A 20888-nucleotide genomic window follows, 5' to 3' on the forward strand; every position below is an offset into this window, starting at 1 on the left:
TCTTATAAGCAGCGTATATCTGGATTATATTTTTAAATTCATTCTGCCAATCTGTACCTTTTAATTGGTAAGTTCACCAATTAAATTGGTAACTTTCACATTAACATTCAAAGTTATTACTGAAAAGGTGTTTCTTGAATCCACCATCTTATCTTTTGGATTTTTTTGTAAGGTCTATATATTCTTTTCCCTCTTTCTTTTTTTATCCTTTATGTTACCCTTACTGGTACTCTTCAATTCTGTCCCCTCCTCCGGACCTCTGTCTCCTGTCTTTTTTTCCACCTGGCAGAGCTCCCTTTAGTATTTCTTGTAGGGCCCGTCTCTTGTTGACAGATTCTTTCAGGATTTGTTTGTCTGTGAAATTTTTAATCTCACCCTCAGTTTTGAAGGAAAATTTGGCTGGGTACAGAATTCTTGGCTGGAAGTCTTTCTTTTTCAGGATCTTAAATATATCATACCACTGCCTTGTCATCTCCATAGTGCCAGTTGAGTAGTCAGAACTCAGTCTTATGTCGTTAACCCTTTTATGTAGTAGATTGTTTTTCTCATGTCATGCTTTCAGGATTTTCTGCTTCTCTTCAACATTTGACAGATTGATTAGCATGTGTCTTGGGGAAGGCCTATTTGGATTCATTCTATTTGGAGTTTTTTGAGCTTCTTTGACTTGTATATTTATGTCCTTTATAAGGGTTAGGAAGTTTTCCCCCATTATAGCCTCAATTAATCTTCCTAGCCCTTTTCTCTTCTCCTTCTGGGGCACCATTGAGTCTTATATTTGTGCTCTTTGTTTTTCCCATCATTTCCTTGTGATCCAATTCAAATTTTTCCATCTTTGTTGCCATTTGCTGTTTTTGAGTGTTCAAAATCAGTTGTTTGTCCTCTAGTTGCCTCTTCAAATATGCTGTTGTGTGTCTCTAGTATGTTTTTTATTTAGTCTACAGCATCTTTTAATCTCTGTGATGTCTGCTCTTTATCTATTTATTCTTTCAAATTCCTCTTTATGCTCCTTTAGTGTCTTCTTGATCTCCTTTATGTCATTAGCCATCCCACTTATTTTATTTAGTAGAGTTGTATGAACATCTTTGATTAGCTGTCCCAACATCTGTGTCTCCTCTGGTGTTTTAAGCTGGGCTGTCTGTCTGCATCACGATATGCATAGGATGTCCTGCTGTCTTCATGGCATGTAAATATCTTGATTGGCTTACTTTGGAAGTTGATTTTCTTCAGTAATCTAAAGCCTTGTATTTGCGGGATGAATGTGGAGCAAGATGCAGGGCACAGTGCAGTGCACAACAGTGTGGTGATGCATTTCAGCGCAGGTATAGGCATATGTTGGTGATGCTACACTGGTGCCTGTGAGTGTAGGTGCTCAGTGTCAGTGATGATGTTGCTGTGTGGGTGCATGGGTCTGGAGTGCATGACCCAGGTATGTGCTGGTCTAGAGTGTGGGACTCTTTGGGCACATGCGCAGAGCTTATGGCAGAGGGTTGGCATTGTGACTATGTGGACTGGGGGCAGATGTGGCCCAGTTGCACAGGTGAGCACTTGCCCAGAGCTGGGGGGAGGAGCATGACTGTGCAGACCTGGGAGGATTGTAAACTGATGTACACATGCACAGAGCTCACAGGGGGCGGGGTGGGGTTGCATGACTGTATGCACTGTGTTCAGGTGTAGCCTGGGTATGGAGGTAAGCATCCATAGTCTTTATACACTGTCGAGTGCCTGAAGGGGACAAGGATTGGGAGGGGCGGGTCAAGACTGTACTTTTGCAGGAGAGGTGGGTTGGGCTGGGGCAGGTATGTACACACTTGGGGTGAGGGTGTGGGGTAGGTACATGCATGTGGGGTTGGCAGGGCAGGGGCACTTGGAGCATGGGGTGGGTGGATGGATAGCAGTGTTCAGGTGCATGAGGTGTGGGGTGAGGGATGAGTCACAGGTCATGGGGCTGCTTTGGTGATGGTAGCATATTCAAGGAATGCAGCTTGGGTTACTTTCTAGTCCCCATCTCCCCATCCATGCACTCCTGAGGGCTCTGGGCTTCTGCATTAGGCTACTTGTACCAGCCAGATGGTCTCTGGTTCTCTACTTCTCAGCCCTCAGCTTTGCTGCCAGGGCCTCCCTATGTGGTGCAGAAGAACCTCCCAAGTCACTTACACACTGAAATCACTTTCTTTGATTAGTTGTTCCAAAATCTGTGTCTCCTCTAGTGTTTTAATTTGGCCATTAGACTGGGCTACATCTGTCTGTATCTTCATATGGTTAGTGATCTTCTCTTGTCTTTGAGATATGTAAATATCTTGATAGGTTTACTTTGGAAGTTGATTTCCTTCAATAAGCTAAAGCTTTGTGTTTGCAGGATGGATGTGGAGCAGGATGTGGGCTGTGGGGAGGGCCACAATAGTGTAATGATGGGTTGTGGTACAGGTATATGCACAGGTCAGGGATGCTATGCTGCTACATATAAGCATGGGAGGTGCATCGTGGGTTTGTGGTGGTGCAGTGCAGCAGCACTGAGGGTGAGGTACACCTCAGGCAGGCCTTGGAGTACAGGAGTTGGGTGTGGCATGGGGGACACAGAGGGAGGGTCAGCGGGATGCAGATGAGGGTGCTGTGTGGACAGTGCTGGGGCTGGTGTGTGGGCCAGATGCAGGTAGGCACTTGAAGTGTGTGGGTCATTGATGTCAGGGTGTGAAGTACAGGGCACAGAAGTCGGCAGAGGGAGGGCAGGGTATGGATATGTTCCTGCACAGGGAGAGGGGTCCAGGGGGGCCAGGATGCAGATATGGGAGTGTGTAGGGATGGAGCACAGGTCCCAGAAGTTGTGGGATGTGTGACAGGGGTGGGTGATGTTGGGTGGCTAGGATCCTGGCATCAGTGGGCCAGTGTGGGGGGTGGGGGGCAGGGGTTCACACATGCAGGGTGGAGGCTATGTCCCACAGATGCCCATGAGACTACCTGCCAGGTGTGGGAGAAGGGCACTTGTGCTGGGAGTGGGTCAAGTGTGTGTATGTGTGTGGGGCAGGGGTCAAGACGTCAGTGTATGGATATATAGATGCCCAGTTGGGAGGATGTAGCTCTGCACATGCTTGGGTCTGTGGGATGGGGTCCTGGTGTGCATATGTTCTGGAGGGCAGGACCCTGGTATGCACATGCACAGAGCCCAGGGGCCCTAGGGTAGAGTTGCCCCTGCATGGGCTGGGGCCTGGTGTGGCCCAGATTTGCAGGTCAGAATTTGCCCAGAGCTGAGGGGGTGTGGTGTGCATGGACAAGTGCATGTGCACGTGCAGGTGCACTGGTCTTGGTAGGTTGGATCCTGATTTATGCATGTGCAGAGCTGGTGAGAGGGGAGTGGGGCAGGGCTGCAGGAGTGCAGGGGTGGGTTGGGCACTGCCTGAGTATGAAGGCAAACACTCGCAGCCTGGACAGGCAGGCAGCTGCTTGCAGGAGGTTGGGAGAAGGCAGGGTCAAGGGGTTGGATGCGGGCATGAAGGCTTTGGCAGTTTTGGGGCAAGACAGTTCCCCAGTGTGGGAGAGGCAGACCTGGCTGGGACAGTCTTGTGTGCATGTGCGGGGTGGGGGTATGGAGTGAGGATGCACAGGGATGGGGGTCAGGGTGAGGGTTCTTGAAGCATGGAGTGCAGGTGATGGGGTTCAGGTGTGTGGGGTGTGGGGTGAGTTGCAGTTCATGGAGCGGGGGTGGCAAGTGTGAGGGTAGTGCTTTGAAGGACCATGGCTTGGCTTACTTCCTTGTCCCTATCTCCCTGTCTATTCACTCCTGAGGGCTCCACGCCTCCATTTGAAAGGGGCATGTTAGGCTGCTTGCACTAGCTAGAGGGTCTCCAATTCTCTGCATCTCAATTCTTCTGCTTTGGCAACCAGGACCTCACTATGTGGTGTAAAAGACCCTCCCACATCACTTAAACCCTGAAATCACTCTCCTGGTCATTTTTCTGTCACTTCTCTAGCTGTTCCTTGGAGCAGGGGTGAACTCAACTGATCCTATCCTGCCATCTTCCCAGAACTCCTAGGAGCTTTTTTTAAAAAAAGAAAAATTCAATACATTGACTATTTATTGTCTCTTAGTATTTGACAGTAATCAGCACAGAAGATCAAAAGATGATCATAGAGCTTACAGTCTGTTGTGCAATTCCAGTAATGTAAGACATGATTAAAGTTGTGTGATTTTTGCTCTTTTCCACTTGTGGACTCTTATTTGTTAGAATTCTCCAGGACCCTCAAACCCCCTACCTCCCACTCTTGTGATGTAGCTAGCCCTTAACATAGCTCTCCACACTGCAGTTACAGACTGCATTTCTGTGATAACTCTTTAACCCAGCATCAAACTTAGGCAACTTCACCCCTGTGATAAATTCCCTTACTTGGTGCCTGACAAAACTCCACAGTTACAGTCCCACCAAAACTATAGTAGCCTTTAAATTTTAACCCCACCAATGAAGGGCTTACAACTTCCTGTTTGATCCCCCATTTCTACCCCAACCAACAGAAAACCTCAGTTTCCCATGCCTGCCCAAACCCTCAGTTCTTCCACTATAAAGGATCTTCCCTTATCCTCCCCAGATGGTTGAAGTCTGACTTCAGACCCCCACCATGCTGATGCCTAAATAAATTCCTTCACCGGTGGTCAGTTTGCCTCCGAGCCTTATGTGAACCTAACATTTTGGTGCTGAAACCTAGGAAGGCTTCTTTGAGACAAAGTGATCAATGGGGAGCTTCCACCTTGCCACTGCCAACCAAACAAATAACAGTGGACACTGATTCTGCAATTGGGTGAGTCTTGGGACCTCTCCAGAGGTCATTCCATTTCCAAAGGGGAACTGTCCCTTTCCCGTCTGAAAACCCTAGTGCTAGGTCTGTGATCCCCTTTGGCAGTGGGGAACTGTCCCCTAACCTTGATCCCCTGACTCTGGGGATGCCTGGTCCCAGGATCAGTGACCTGTTTTCCTTGGGTTGAGGATGAGGAACATGGGGATGTGTGTCTCCCCCCCACCCCTATGAATCCAAGATTCGTAGACTCACCCATTTCTCAGGGGAGTCTCAGTTCTTCTCTGGAGGATATAGTTGCCTTGTTGCACCTGTCTCTTTCTCTTCTCACCACTCCCCAGGTCTTTAAGACTCATTCCTCCATAGACAGCACTCATTCTGTTGCCACCACGGGCACCCCTTTAGGGTTCCTCCAATCCAGAGGGCAATATCTGACCAAAAAAAAAGAAAAAAAAAAAAAACCAGCAACCACTCATTTTTTACTCCACATCAATTTGGTTACAATATAAATAAAACAATAACAGCCAAGGCCTAAGCGTGGTACTTTTAACATTCAAGTCCTTCGAGACCTTGAGGACTTTATATAGCACAATGGCAAATGGTCTGAGGTTCCCAACATTCCACCTTTCTTTTTCCTCTGTAACCATCCTTCACTCTGCCAATCCTATACCCCTACCAAATTTTGCTCCTCCGTGAATGCCCTCCTCTCATCTCTTCTCCAAAGAAATCAGAAAAATCCTCTGTGGAAAAATTGCCTATAGGGTCCTCTACCAACTTTGACCTTGCTGATTGTGTGCCACCCCCTCCCTCTTATGCACCATCAGCACTTTCTGAACCTTCTTTGACTTGCATAGGGCGCCCCCTCACCAAACTTGTTTCACTTATCAAATCCTTCTCCTTGCTCCCCCCAACTCTTCATTTGATCCAACCAAGTACCTTCTACTTAAAATCCTTTCCCCTTCTTCCCTACACAGCCCCTCCTAGCTGAGCCAAAACTGCTGCCAGTTTCCTTTTTCTCTTTCTAACCTTTCTCAGGTCAAACAGCATCTAAGTTCATATTCTACTAACCCCACCTAATTTATTAAAGAATTTCAGTAACTTACTGTGTCCCATAACCTCTCCTAGTGAAATCTAAACATTTAATGCCTGTTAGTTTGTGTGTTCATTTTAGTTATTGTGTGTTACTTAAATATAATTAGTGTTAAATGTCTGTTTCAATTTGTTATTTAGTATGTTTCTGCATCTGTATTAGTCAAAAGTTCCTAATTGGTTCTCTCTCAAAAGTATTTCTGTTTTTGTTTCTTGTATAACTAAGTTTCTATTTGTGTCTGTCTACCTGTTCGATGTATATTCTCATAACTTTGGATGATAATGCCAAATTCAAAAAAAAATTTTAAATCTCTATTTGAACTTCTTATAAATAATTAAGTGTCTTATATAAATATAAAAATTGATACTTATAAATTTAACCCAGCATCTGCCATCAGGCAACTGCATCTCTGTGATAAATCCCCTCACTCAGTGCCCGACAAAACTCCACAGTTACAACCCCACCAAAACTATAGCAGCCTTTAAATTTTAAACCCCACCAATGAAGAGCTTAAAATCTCCTGCTTGACCCCCCACATCTACCCCAATCAACAAAAAAAACCCAATTTCCTGCACCTGACTAAAACCTCAGTCCCTCCACTATAACAGATCTTCCCTATCCTCCCCAGTTGGGTTGAAGTCTGACTTCAGACCACCACCATGCCGGTGCCTGAGTAAATTCCTTTGCCTGTGGTCAGTGTGCCTCCAAGCCTTATGTGAACCTAACAATATTGTTATACCTTATTGTTATATAAATAATCAGAATTTTTGGCATCAAATGTTTGGTAGCTTTGGAGGGTTAATTGTTTTTTTTAGAATAAAAGGTTTGCTGTGAGTTCTAATGTGTGTCCCCCATTTGAGAGCCAAAAGACAAAATCAGAGTCCTTTAATCTACTTAGTAATAAGCAATTTTAGATATTTAGCCAAAGATATCTTCATAACTAATGAAATAATTCGCTTCTTCCTATCTCCCCCCTCCCCCAGAGCAAGAATCCAGTCAGAATGAATCTTCTTAATTACCAATAATTAGCACTTGTTGATACAGACTAAATAGTCTATGATGAAATAAGCACATGTTCTTAGGGAAAAGATTTTTGATGGTTTTCTCCATCACTTGGATGGAAGACCTCTAAGCATCACTTGTTGCTACTTTCTGAGTAGGTAAGCATCATGCAAATAGCTTTTCTTTTTTTTTCATGGGCAGGCACCAGGAAATGAACCCAGTTCTCTGGCATGACAGGCAAGAACTCTGCCTGCTGAGCCACTGTGGCCCTAAATAGCTTTTTAAATGCCTCCATTATGATCTTGTTTCTGAGATTGTAGATCAGAGAATTCAGCATGGGTGTTATCGTGTTATAGAAGGCTGACACTACCTTGTCCTGGTCAGGTGTGTGGAATGACTGAGGGAGAACATAATTGTAGAATGTAGCGCCACAGAAAATGCTGACTACAGTCAAATGAGATGAACATGTGGTAAAGGCCTTTTTCCGACTTTCAACAGAGCACGTGTGGTGGATGGTTAACAAGATGAGAATGGGAGGTTGAGATGATAGAGATGGGGAAAAATAACATGAGTACACAACAGATGTACATCTGGGTTTCCTACAAGGATGTGTCAGCATAGACTAGCTTAAGAATCACAAGTATCTCACAGGAGAAATGGCTGATGCTGTGGGAGCCACAGTTGGGGACTTTCCTGGTGATAGGTTTGAACAGAAAGCTATCAAGAGAGCTGCCAAAACCAGGCACCAGCAGCCAGCAGATGACATACTTTGTGACTCATCAGGATTGGCTACCTAAGAGGGTCATAGACAGCTACATAGTGGTCATAGGCTATGAGACCCAGAAGAAAGAACTCCAAACCAATCATAGTAAAGTGAAAGAACATCTGGATGTGGCAATCCACAAAGGAAATGGTCTCTTCTTTGGACACCATGTTATCCATGAGCTTTGTGATGGTGCTGCAAAGGAAAAGGATGTTCATGATGGACAAATGACTGAGAAGGAACTACATGGGGTTATGGAGGTGGGAGTCCACCTGAATAAAAAAGATCATCACCAAATTCAGTTACAGATGCCAAGAAAATAGCAAGGATAATTGAAATGCCATACCTGTAGCCTTACTGTTCACCAGAAGCCCCAGCAGGATAAAATCTGAGGGTGAAGTTCTGTTCGTCATTGCCATTGCCATTGCCTATGACAGATCCAGGAGAGCAAAATGCCACAAAAATCAGGAAGGAAGGTGTGAGGTAGCATAGTCAATATGGTAGAAACCTATGGTGGAGACAACATCTCAGAAGGTACTGGTCAGGGTGAAAATTTCCAGAGCAGAATGCTGGGGGAAAAACAAACTATCACATAAAAAAAACAGTGCCTATGAGTCTAGGTTTTCCTTTGGAGAACAATCCAGTTTTATTGAGAGATATTCACATACCATATAATCCATCCAGGTTTATAATCAATGGATTTTAGTATAAGCGCAGACTTGTGCATTCATCACCATGATCAATTTAGAATATTTTCATTATCTCAAAAAGGAAAACCCCATACTCCTTAACAGTCCCCTTTCCATCCCTCTATCCTTCCCCACCCCTACTATAATCACTAAGCTAATTCTTTCTCTGCCAAAGGCTTTTTATGTTTGGACTTCAAGGATGCAGCTTTAGCTGCTGCACTTAAGAGACCCCCAAATCTGTATATACTTGGTATATTATTCAGGATTCTATAGGGAAACAGAACCAACAGGGGATATATATATATATATATATATATATATATATAGTAAACATTATGAGATTTTTTAGTAGGAATTGGCTCATGAGACTATAGGGATGGGCAAGTCCACATTCCATAGGGCAGGCTGCAAGTTAGGATCGCTGAAGTTTTTTTTTTTTTTAATTTTTATTGAGAAATTTTTACCCACATACACTTCATACATGGTGTACAATCAGTGGCTCACGATATCATTACATAGTTGTGTATACATCACCATGATCATTTTTTAGAACATTTGCATCACACTAGAAAAAGAAATAAAAAGAAAAAGAAAAAATTCAGATGATATCCATTACCACTCCCTCTCATTAACCATTAGTATTTTCATCTACCCAATTTATTTTACCCTTTGCCCCCATATTATTTATTTATTATTCATACTTTTTTACTCATCTGTCCATACCCTGGATAAAAGAATCATCAGACACAAGGTTTTCACAATCACACAGACACATTGTAAAAGCTATATTGTCCTACAATTGTCTTCAAGAATCAAGGCTACTGGAACACAGCTCAACAGTTTCACTCTGATGGTTTTTGATGAATTCCCCAGGAGAAGCTGGCTGGCTGAAGTAGAGGTAGAGATTCTCCCTTCTGACTGCTAAAATCATCACTTCTCCTTTGAAGGCCTTCCACCAATTGGATGAGACTTCTCTCATTTGTTTAATGAAATCTCCTCAGTTGATAGGAGATGTAATCAACAATATATGCAGTCTGCTTACTGATGATTTAAATACATAGGATATCTTCACAGTAACAATCAGGTCAGTGCTGGCCTGACCGAATAACTGGTTACCATAATGTGGCCAACTTGACACATGAACTTAACCATCATGCATGGCCAATCCTCAGTGAAACTGAACACTCAGAAACCTTGATTGGGCTTTCTAGAGTGTTAGCTTCCCACCCTTGTCTCATAATCACTCACTTCCTCCCCACTATGTCCTTTCACATATCTCTTTCTTTTCCCTGTCAAACTCTGTTTCAATTTGCTAATGCTAATGCTAATGCTGTGATATACCAGAAATTGATTGGCTTTTATAAAGGGGATTTATTAAGTGACAAGTTACAATTCTAAGGCTATGAAAATGTCCAGATTAAGGCATCAACAAGAGGATACCTTCACTCAAGAAAGCCTGATTGTATCTGGAGTTTCTCTGCCATAATGGAAGGCACATGGCAATGTCTGTTGGTCCTTTGCTCCAGGGCTTTTTGCTTTCAGCTCCTGGTTCTAGTGGTCTCCTCTCTGAGCTTCTGGCTGTTGCCAAACATTTCCAAATGCCTACTTACCTCCAAATGTCCAGTCTCTTAAGGGACTCCAGTAAGCTGATTAAGACCCACCCTAAATGGGTAGGGTCACATCACCTAATCAAAAGGTCCCACCCACAATTGGGTGGGTCTTAGCTCCATGGAAACAACATAATCAAGAGGTCCTACCTAACAATAGGTCTGCCCCCATAAGATTGAGTTAAAAGAACATGGCTTTTCTGGGGGTACATATCAGTTTCAAACCAGCACATTCCATCCTTTAGACCCCAAAAAAACATTTTTTTTACAAATGCAAAATGCATTCTTTCCATCATAATATCACAAAAACCTTAAGCTATTTCAGTAACAATATAAATATAATACCAAGTCAAACATGTACAAAATCTCATCACAATCAGTTACAAGCATGGTTTGTCCTAAGGCAAATTCTCCTCTGGTTGTGGACCTGTGAAACTCAGAGCAAGGTATCTGCTTCCAATATATGAAGGAAGAACAGTCATAGGATAAACATTTCCTAGGGAAAAATGAAAAGGAGAACAGGGGTCGTTAGATCCAAACATTTCCAAAAACCTGCAGGGAATACTTCATTAGATTTCAAAGTCTGAAAGCCATTTACAGAATGATGTTTCCTCTTCAGGGCTTGAGAAAGCAGCAGTCCCACTCTTTCCAAGGGTTTACAGAGAAGCACTTCTCTCTCCAAACACTGGGGTGAGGTTTTTAACATATCCAAGCACTGGAGAAACCACCTTCTTCTCTTCCCCATCCTCCTCAAACATCTGGGTCACACCCAGACTCTCTGCCATCTCTGGGGCACACACTCAACCCCTTCAGAATAATGGGGTGGCAGCCAGGCTCTCCCCAATCCCCAGGGAATGTGCTCTGAGGTCTGAGGGTGCAACATTCTTCTTGAGCAATGAAATGGAAGGCCCACTCTCTGCTTCCAGGGCAAATTCACCTTCTCCACATGTGTGGATGGATCCACTCTCCTGGCCCAAGTTCCTGGCTCCAGATCTTAGCTTCCATGGTTATGCATTTGAAGTGATTTTTTTCCTTCAACCTGTTCTTTTTTTCCCTTTCTGTCCAAACTGGCCATGGTTCCATTAATACAGATCTCACAAGAAACTTTTTGGTTTTCCATGCAGCATACAGGGATTACAACCATCAGACAATAGGACCTTACACAGATCCTTTTGGGATAATCCCATCTCCAAACCTGGCTTGTGCTGAAATGGCTGACTGATTCCATGTTTGGTTAAATCCACACATGGGGCACTATTCTTTGGGGGATCACTTTCTGGAAGCCCAGAATTTTCCAGACCATCAATTTCTGGTTTCTTTGTACCCAAGAGTTTAGTTCTCAGTTTATCTTTTTCCTGCCATATTTTACTACAAGCTACAATGAGAAGCCAGGCTGAATTTTCCATATTTATTTTGGAAATTTCCTCAGTTAGATATCCAAGCTTGTCACTTTCAAATTCTCCTTTCCATCCAGCATGAAGATTCAGTTGGGTCAATTTCTCTGCCACTTTAAAACAAGGTTGCCTTCCTTCCAGTTTGCAAGGATACATTCATCATCCCTAAGGCCTCATCAGAAACATCTTGAGCATCCATATTTGTATTAACAGTCTCTTCAAAGCAACCCAAGCTTTTCTTATTCACCTCCTCACAATTCTTTCAGAGTCTTCCCCTTATCCATGTAAAAAGCCATTCCAGGGTGGGCCACGGTGGCTCAGCAGGCAAGAATGCTTGCCTGCCATGCCAGAGGACCCGGGTCCGATTCTCAGTGCCTGCCCATGTAAAAAAAAAAAAGCCATTCCAGCATGTTTGGTATTTGCAAACAGTAGCACACTACTTCTCTGGCACCAAAATCTGTTTTGGTTTGCTCAAGAGGCTGGATTGCAATATGCCAGAAATGGATTGACTTTTACCAGGGGGATTTATTAGGTTACAAATTTACAGTTCTAATGCCATAAAAATGTCCAAATTAAGGCATCAACAAGAGGATACCTTCACTCAAGAAATAACAATTGTGTCTGGGGTTTCTCTGTCACATGGGAAGGCACATGATGATGTCTGTTGGTCCTTTGTTCCCAGGTTTCATTGCTTTCAGCTCCTGTTTCCAGTGGCCTCCTCTCTGAGCTTCTGTCTCCAAACATCTCCAAACATCTATGTCTGCTCTCTCATAGGAAAGCTGTAAGATCCACCCTGAAAGGGCCTGTGTGTGTGTGTGTGTATGTGTCACATCTCCATGGAAACAACATAATCAAAAGCCTCACCCACAACTGGGTGGGCCACATCTCCATGGAAACAACCTAATCAAGAGGCCCAACCCAGCAATAGATCTGCCTCCACAAAATTGGATTAAATAACATTGCATTTCTAGTGTACATTACAACTTCATAACAACACAAAAACTAATTTAAGAAAGGACATCAGATGATAGATCTATGAAATATGCTCTACCTCATCAGTAATTAGGGAATTCAAACTAAAACACAATGAGATTCCACTACACACACATCATAGTGGCTAAAATGAAAAGACTGACAATGTTGTGTACTGATGAAGATGTGGATCAGCTGGAACTTTCATACACTATTCATGGTAGTGTAAATTGTTATAATCACCTTAGAAAGCTATTCAGCAGTACCTACTAGAGCTGAATTCATGCATTCCCATTAACCTAGGAATTCCACTTCTAGATATTTAATCAAGAGAAATTTCCATGTGTGCACAAGGATACACGTGTTCTAGTTTGATAGCTCCCTGAATGCTATATACCAGAAACGGAACGTCTTTTCAAAAGGCGAATTTATTAAGTTGCAAATTATAGTTCTAAGGCTATGAAACCATCCAATATTAAAGCAAGATTATGAAAATGCCCAGTCTAAGGCATCCAGGGAAAGATACTTTGGTTCAAGAAGGCTGATGATGTTCAAGGTCTCTCTCTCAGCCGGAAAGGCATATGACAAACATGGCACCATCTGCTAGCTTTCTCTTCAGGCTTCTTGTTTCATGAAGCTCCCCCAGGGGCGGTTTCCTTCTCCATCTCCAAAGGTCTCTGGCTGCATGGGTTCTCATGGTTCTTATGGCTCTTGTGGTTCTGTGGCTCTCTCCAAAATGTTTCCTCTTTTAAAGGATTCTAGTAAACTAATCAAGACCCACGTGGAATGGATGGAGTCACATCTCCCTCTAATTAAAGGTTAATACTCACAATTGGGTGCGTCACATCTTGGTGGAGATAATCTAATCAGGTTTCCAACCAACAGTACTGAATACGGATTAAAAGAAACAGCCAACTCTACAAGATGGATCAGGATTAAAACATGGCTTTTCTGGGGTACATAATCCTTTCAAACTGACACAACATGTATGTACAGATGTCCACTGAAGTATTGTTTGCAAAAGTTAAAAATGCAGGTTCAATTCTGAGTGCCTGTCCATGCAAAAAAAAAAAAAAAAAAAGAAAAGAAAAGTAAAAAATGGAAAGCAACGTAAATGACCATCAACAGAATGGATACATAAATTATGGTATATCTGTATGATGGATTTCACATTGCAGTTTCAATGAATGAATTATAGCTACATATAATAACATGAACTAGAACAACATATATCAAAACCATACTATTAAGGGAGAAAGTTGCAGAACATTTCTGCATAATAACATTTATGTAAAATATAAAACACAAAACAGTACTGTATAATGTTATGGTTACATGCATAGGTGGTAAAATAAAAAAAGTTTTCACTAATTATTTGTTCACACACACACACATACAGCCAGTTATTTACAAATCTAGTACTATAAACCAGTTTTTTTTCATTCTTTTTTAACTCAACTAAATAATGGAAGCTTCAGAATCCAGAGTCTATGCACAATCATTAACTTAGCTCCTTGTATCTAGTAGCTAGGTCTTGTTTAGATCAGAACACATTATAGGAGTTTGGTGAGTTGGGGAATCAACAGGGTTAATCATCTCTTTTATATTAAGGAAAGAGGCAGGGTTGCTATAAACTTTTTTTCCACATTCTTGGCCTTTGTTTACCGGCCAGGAATGTCAGTTGTTTGACCTGCTTAAGGGGTATCACTAAACAGGTAATGTGAAATACTAGTAAGAGGGTGACCGCTCCACTTCTTGGTCATGTTAACTAGCTCAGCCAGCAGCTGCTGAGGCAGGGACACAAAACCCAGTTCAGAGACTAGAAAGCTATAAGTGGTCTCTGGTGTAATTAAAACTTAATATTGGAAAAGTGCTTGAATATAAATTCTTAATTCTGAATAACACAGGTTTTTTTTTAGCAATTGATTTTTAAATTAATTAAAAATTTTTTTAAACGTAACAACAAACACAAACATTCTTACATATGATCATTCCATTCTACATATATAATCATTAATTCACAATATCATCACATAGTTGTATATTCATCATGATGATAATTTCTTAGAACATTTGTATCAATTCAGAAAAAGAAATAAAAAGACAACAGAAAAAAATTCATACATACTATACCCCTTACCCCTCCCTTTCATTGATCACTAGCATTTCAATCTACTAAAGTTATTTTAACATTTGTTCCCCCTATTATTTATTTTTAATCTGTATGTTTACTTGTCTGTTGAAAAGGTAGATAAAAGGAGCATCAGACATAAGGTTTTCACAATCACACAGTCACATTGTGAAAGCTATACCATTATACAATTATCTTCAAGAAACATGGCTACTGGGACACAGCTCTACATTTTCAGGCAGTTCCCTCCAGCCTCTCCATTATGCCTTAACTAAAAAGGTGATATATATTTTTTAAAAATATTTTTATTGATAAATATTAACATATAAATATTCCATACATGGTGTACAGTCTATTGTTCGCAATATCATCACAGAGCTGTGTAATCATCACCATGATAATTTTTTTTGAGCATTCGCATCACTCCAGAAAAAGAAATAAAAAGGAAAAAGAAAAAACTCATACATACCATACCTCTTACCCCTCCCTCTCATTGAACATTAGTTTTTCCATATAACCAATTTATTTTAATCTTTGCCCTCTATTATTTACTTATTTTTATCCATATTTAATTTTTTTGATAAACAACATACGACACAAACATTCTTAACATACAAACATTCCATACATGGTGTACAATCAATGGCTCACAATATCATCACATAGTAGTATATGCATCACCATGATCATTTTTTAGAATATTTACACCACTCCAGAAAAAGAAATAAAAGGCAAAATGAGAAAGGTCATACATACCATACCACTTACCCCTCTCTCTCATTGACCACTAGTATTTCTATCTATCCAATATACTTTAACCTTTGTTCCGCTTCTTTTTTCTATACCCTTTACCACTCCCTTTCATTGATCACTAGTATTTCAATCTACCCAATTTGTTTTAACATTTGTTCCCCCTATTATTTATTTATTTTTAATCCATATGTTTTACTCATCTGTCCATACCTTAGATAAAAGAAACATCAGACACAAGATTTTCGCAATCATACAGTCACATTGTAAAAGCTATATCATTATACAATCATCTTCAAGAAACAAGGCTACTGCAACACAGCTCTGCAGTTTCCAGCCTCTCCATTACATGTTAACTAAACAGGTGATATCTAATTAATGCATAAGAATAACCTCCAGGATGACTTCTGTTTGGAATCTCTCAGCCATTGACACTTTATTTTGTCTCGTTTCGCTCTTCCCCCTTTTTGGTCGAGAAGGTTTTCGCAATCCCTTAATGCTGAGTCCCAACTCATTCTAGGATTTCTGTCCCACGTTGCCCAGAAGGTTTACATCCCTGGGAGTCATGCCCCACATAGAGAGAGGGAGGGCAGTGAGTTTGCTTGTTGTGTTGGCTGAGAGAGAGAGGCCACATCTGAGCAGCAAAAGAGGTTCTCTTGGGGGTGACTCTTAGGCCTACTTTTAAGTAGGTTTAGCCTATCCTTTGTGGGATTAAGTTTCATATGAACAAACCCCAAGATTGGGGGCTCAGCCTATTGCTTTGGTTGTCCCCACTGTTTGTGAGAATATCAAGAATTCTCCACTTGGGGAAATTGAATTTTCCCCCTTTCTCACCATTCCCCGAAGGGGACTTTGCAAATACTTTTTCAATTCAATGTTCAACTCACTCTGGGATTTGTTGGGGCATCACTCTGGACAAACCTACAAAAACTCATGCCGTACTCAAGGTTCCATGTACTTAAGGTGTTCAATTAAGCTGTCCATATAAGTTATATTAGGAACTACACTAGTCAAAATATAAATTTTGTACCAAATAAACATTTTTTGCTTTAGTCTCACACATAAATTAAAATTTTAAAATATTAATTACCATCTATTTTCAACACCCTGCAGTATTGACCTTCCTTTGCTTTTCTTCATGCAAAAACATTTTTAAATTTATACATTTAGTCACTATAATTATACACTCTAGGCATTCCTAGATTATACCATCTCAGTCTTTATCATTTATCTTTCATTCTGATTTCCTTTTGAATAACACAGGTTTTAATGTAAAAGGCATATAGGGCATTTAGGAGAAAACAGAATTCTGGAAATGGAAGGGCAATACATTATCCCTGCTCTTTCTAATTTACTGTGGTTACTTTTTTCTTAATTACTAAGCACTGGCCTTTAAATTTTACTTTTTGTGAGCTAAGACATTAAAAATCTACCTGGGGGGGCTGGGGGTTGGTGCATGAAATAGAGCAGGAGGAAAAGAAAAGAAGAGACTCAAATGGGCTTTTTTCCCATTCTTTGATGTTGAAATTGATGGTCTGACCTGCTTAGTTTATGCATTTAATCTAGTAATGACTCGAGAATATCTTTAAAAGAGATTTGAGTTCTACATAGGACTGTATAACACAGTGAACCCTATTGCAAATGATGGACAAAAGTTAATAGTACAATAGAAAAATGTTCTTTCTGAATTATAATAAATGTACCACACTAATGCAAGGTGTTAATAATAGGAGGGTAGGTGGGAACTCTGTATTTTATGCATGATTTTTCTGTAAACTATAACTTCTCTAATAAAAAAGTACAGATAGATACAGTGATGTAGCAAAATATTAAGAACTGGATATAGATGAAGGGACTACAAGAGTTTACCTCACTATTTCTATTGTTTGTAGATTTTTTAAGTTTCAAAAAGTTGAAGGAAACAAATAAATAGTATAATTTCTCCCATAAATCTGGCAACAGGAAATAAAGAGCTATTTTTTAATTTTGAAGAAACAAACCTACATATGGCATATGTCTAAGCCTAAATTAAAAACAGAAAACCATGAATATTAAAAAGTAGAAGTAAGTAACAGTGATTATCTTTGGTAGTAGACCTATCAATGCTTTTTTTTCTTCCTTTTATTTTTCTTTCTTTTTCAATTTTTTGACAATGATTTTGTCTCACTTTTCTAATAGAAAATGTAGCATAACATCAATTTATATTTATTTTAACTAAGTAATACATGCATATATTTCTTTGTAACATATTAAAACATTATATATAAGACCAAAGTCCTTTTTTGACCACCAGCTCCATTAATCTCAAACTTCTTCCTCCATCTCCCAACAGTAACTACTGTCACCAGCTTGATGAGTACCCTTCCAAGCCTTTAAAAAATATATTGACATACATATATAGACCCAAGAATGCATGTTATATTGTGATTTTTTAAATATAAATATCATAAGTATATAATACATGCTCTTTTTTTAACTGAAAGAAATTTTTGAGATCTTCCCAAGTTAGTATATGAAGATCTGGTCATTTACCTCAACAGGAAGTAAATTAGTTGTTTAAGGCTGGGGGTTGGGGAGGAGGAGCATGGAGAGTATGGGGATTGACTTTTAATGGATATGAGATTTCTCTTGATGGGGGGCAAATTATTAGATTGTGTTGATGATTGCATAGACATATAAGTATAAAAAAACATTGAATCGCACACTTTAAATGGATGAATTGAATAGTATATGAATGATATCTTAAACTGTTTTTTTAAAAGAAGACATTACAAAAAGAGTTTTGGATTCTACTCCCACCTCCACCAGCTCTGTAACCTTGAGCAAATCAATTAACCTCTTTGAACTTCAGATGCCTCATCTATAAAATGGAGACAATAATAGTATCTACTTAAAAGGGTTGTTGAAGTATATGAAGTGCTTAGCATGGTGCCAAGCACATAGTAAGAGCTCAATTAATTAAAGGTTATTGTTCTTCTTGTTGTTACAGGGTCATGGAAGCAAAGGAGACAAGAGTTTCAAGAACGAGAGAGAAGTCTGGTCTACATAATGCCAAATGCAGCAGAGAGGTCAAGAAGGATAAGAATTGAGAAAAGACAAAGGTTTTGAGACTTCATTAGAAGTGCTGAGTGATATTTACATTTGAGGCTTATTTTTATGGGACATGGGAATCAAAGTTTAAAAAGAAACCCATCACTTTTTTGTGGTCAGCATATATACTTTAATGTTAGAATAAGCAGTATTTATATGGAGTGGGTGTAAACAAGGTAGCTGTGGCTGAGACAGCACTATTAGAATTTTCTGTGATGGTGGAAATGTTTAATTTCTGTGCTGCTCAATGCAATAGCCATTAATCACATGTGGCTATTGAGCACTTGAAGTGTGGCTAATGTGACTAAGGAACTGAATTCTTAATTTTATTTAATTTAATTAGTTTAAATTTAAATAGCTACATCTGGTTTGTGGTTACCATATGGATTGGGCAGCTCTGGTGGCCCTGGAAAAGCCATCAGACTAATGGGGTAAGCAGGTATATATTCTTGAAACCAATTAAATATCAAAAGAATTGGGGTCAAACAGTAGAGGCTTAATTGTCCAGAAGAAGAGTGATATCCTCTGGGCGGGAGAATTTGGGAAGAGTCTTGTAGAGCAGATGCAATTTGGGCTTGACCATGAGGGATGTATAGTGTTTAGACAGGAGGAAAGAGGACAGGAGGTCATTCCAAGTGGATTGGGGGTGGCGTATACAAATGTTTGAAATTGGAAATGTTTCCTATAAGAGAAGGTTGAGGAAAATAGTCATTCTTTAATACAGCATTCATAGTAGGAGTTAGGTGAGTTTGGGCCAGGTCATGGACAGCCTTGAATGCAAGAATGAAGTTTGGGCTTTGTCCAATAAGCAAATGTTTCACAGTGTGGTCCTTCATTAGGACCTTGCTTTGAACACAGACCTACTAAATCAAAATTTCTGGGTAGGAGCCTAGGAAATCAGTATTTCAAACAAGTGTCCCATGTGTTTCTGATGCACATTAGAGTTTGAGATCTACCAGATAGGCAGCCATTGGAAGCTTTTGGTCAAAGCAGCAGCGTGTTGATAGAGTTGTCTTAGGAAGCTTAATTAGGTAGGAAGGTGTAAGATGCAGAAACTAGAGTAAGGAAACTAGTCAGGTGACAAACTAGTAAAGTTACTGTTAAAGTAGTTCAGAAATAACTTCACAAATCCCTATCTTCTTTATGGCTGATTTCCTTGGAATTGTCAAATTCATTCCTAAAATATGGATTTACAGTACAATTTGTGTTCTATTTTAAATGACTAGGACCCAGGCGCCAGAGTCTGCCCGCCAGGGTTCAAATTCCAGCTCTACCATCTACGCTGGGGTTTTCCCCCCTCTGCCATTTTAGTTTAGACAAGTCACATAACTTTTTTTGTGCTTCAGTTTCCTTATCTATACACTAGAGATGATCACTGCTCTTATCTCAGATGGGCATTGTGAGCATTAAATGAGGTCATGGCTTACAAAAGTCCCTGGAACATAGTAATCACTAAGTAAATGTTGGTATTGATATTATTTCAACTAAATAGTGCTTTTAGTTTATGGCAATTATTATAATACTTAAAGTTAGTTAACTTTTAAGAAAAAGTGTTAAATTTGCTGATTCAGCAAATTAAAACTGTACCCTATTCCTTTTGCTTAATGAGTTGTATTTCAAAGCATAACTCCACTTAATTTAGCATATGATTATCCTTATTTAATAAGTCAAAGAGGAATGATTGTTCTTCCCATTGAACGTATTAAGCTATTACTTGTTCTGGGCTATGAATTAAATGTCTCTTAAAACTTTGTACTTTTTATATTGCTACTGGTTTGAAGTGAATGTTCTTTATGATGTTTATTACAGAAAAAAGGAATGAACTGTTGATGAAAATAAAATGTAGTTCCTTGTCTGGACATGTGGCTTGGTGTCTGTGACCCCACAAACTATCTGGGGGAGCAGTGGCAGCTTTTTCAAGGAATGAAAAAGTTCCTGCAGGTGTCTAACTAGTTTGTTTGTGAAACTTTAGCTGCTGTGTCACTCTTTTTCTAGGCCCCACCAAAGCAGAAAGCTTCTGCTAGCCTCTCCAGTTTCCTTTGCACAGTCACCTTAAAATCCTATGGGCAGAGAGGGAGAGAAATAGTTTAAAATCCATGATAGCCACCTACTCTTCTGAGACAGGCTGAGCCAGGAAAGTGCCTTAGACTCTTCTTTCTATATTCAGAAACAAAGTTACTCCTAATTTTGTTCACTTAGCTTCCCTAGATAGTTGAAAACGATGGATTTATGGCATGGTCAAGGTTCTTTTATTATGTTTTGAAATGATTAATACATATTTCTCCCTAGCATCATCCCAGTTATCCTTTTTCCTGGAGGCAGCCACTGTTACCAGTTTCTTTTATATTCTTCCAGAGATATACCTATATGTATAAAATATGGATAGATATATACACATACATATGTTTCTTTTTCCCCATTCTTAATTTTTATACAGATTGTAGCGTAACATAAATGCTATTCTGTACTTAATTTTTCATAATATTTATTGGAGACTGTTTTGTATAACTACATAAAGAGCTTTATTATGGCTATGTGGCTGCATAGTATTCCATAACTATTGCAGGTGTACCATAATTTTTAATCAGTTCTTTATTGATGGGTATTTAAGTTGCACC

At 40.0% G+C, this 20888-nt stretch overlaps 1 long non-coding RNA gene and 1 pseudogene across 2 annotated transcripts in view; one reads left to right on the plus strand and one right to left on the minus strand.

Annotated features, from left to right (window-relative positions):
- Positions 1–20264, plus strand: part of LOC143670202 (uncharacterized) — a 200883-nt gene extending 180619 nt beyond the window's left edge. For both annotated transcript variants that reach the window (XR_013169296.1, XR_013169298.1), the window contains one exon: positions 18170–20264. This is a non-coding gene — a long non-coding RNA (uncharacterized LOC143670202). The remainder of the gene's footprint in view (positions 1–18169) is intronic.
- On the minus strand, positions 2455–8056 carry LOC143670943 (olfactory receptor 2T11-like; annotated as a pseudogene).
- Positions 20265–20888: the final 624 nt, after the last annotated feature.

This window comes from Tamandua tetradactyla, chromosome X, assembly GCF_023851605.1.
Source record: "Tamandua tetradactyla isolate mTamTet1 chromosome X, mTamTet1.pri, whole genome shotgun sequence".
NCBI classification, from domain to species: domain Eukaryota; kingdom Metazoa; phylum Chordata; class Mammalia; order Pilosa; family Myrmecophagidae; genus Tamandua; species Tamandua tetradactyla.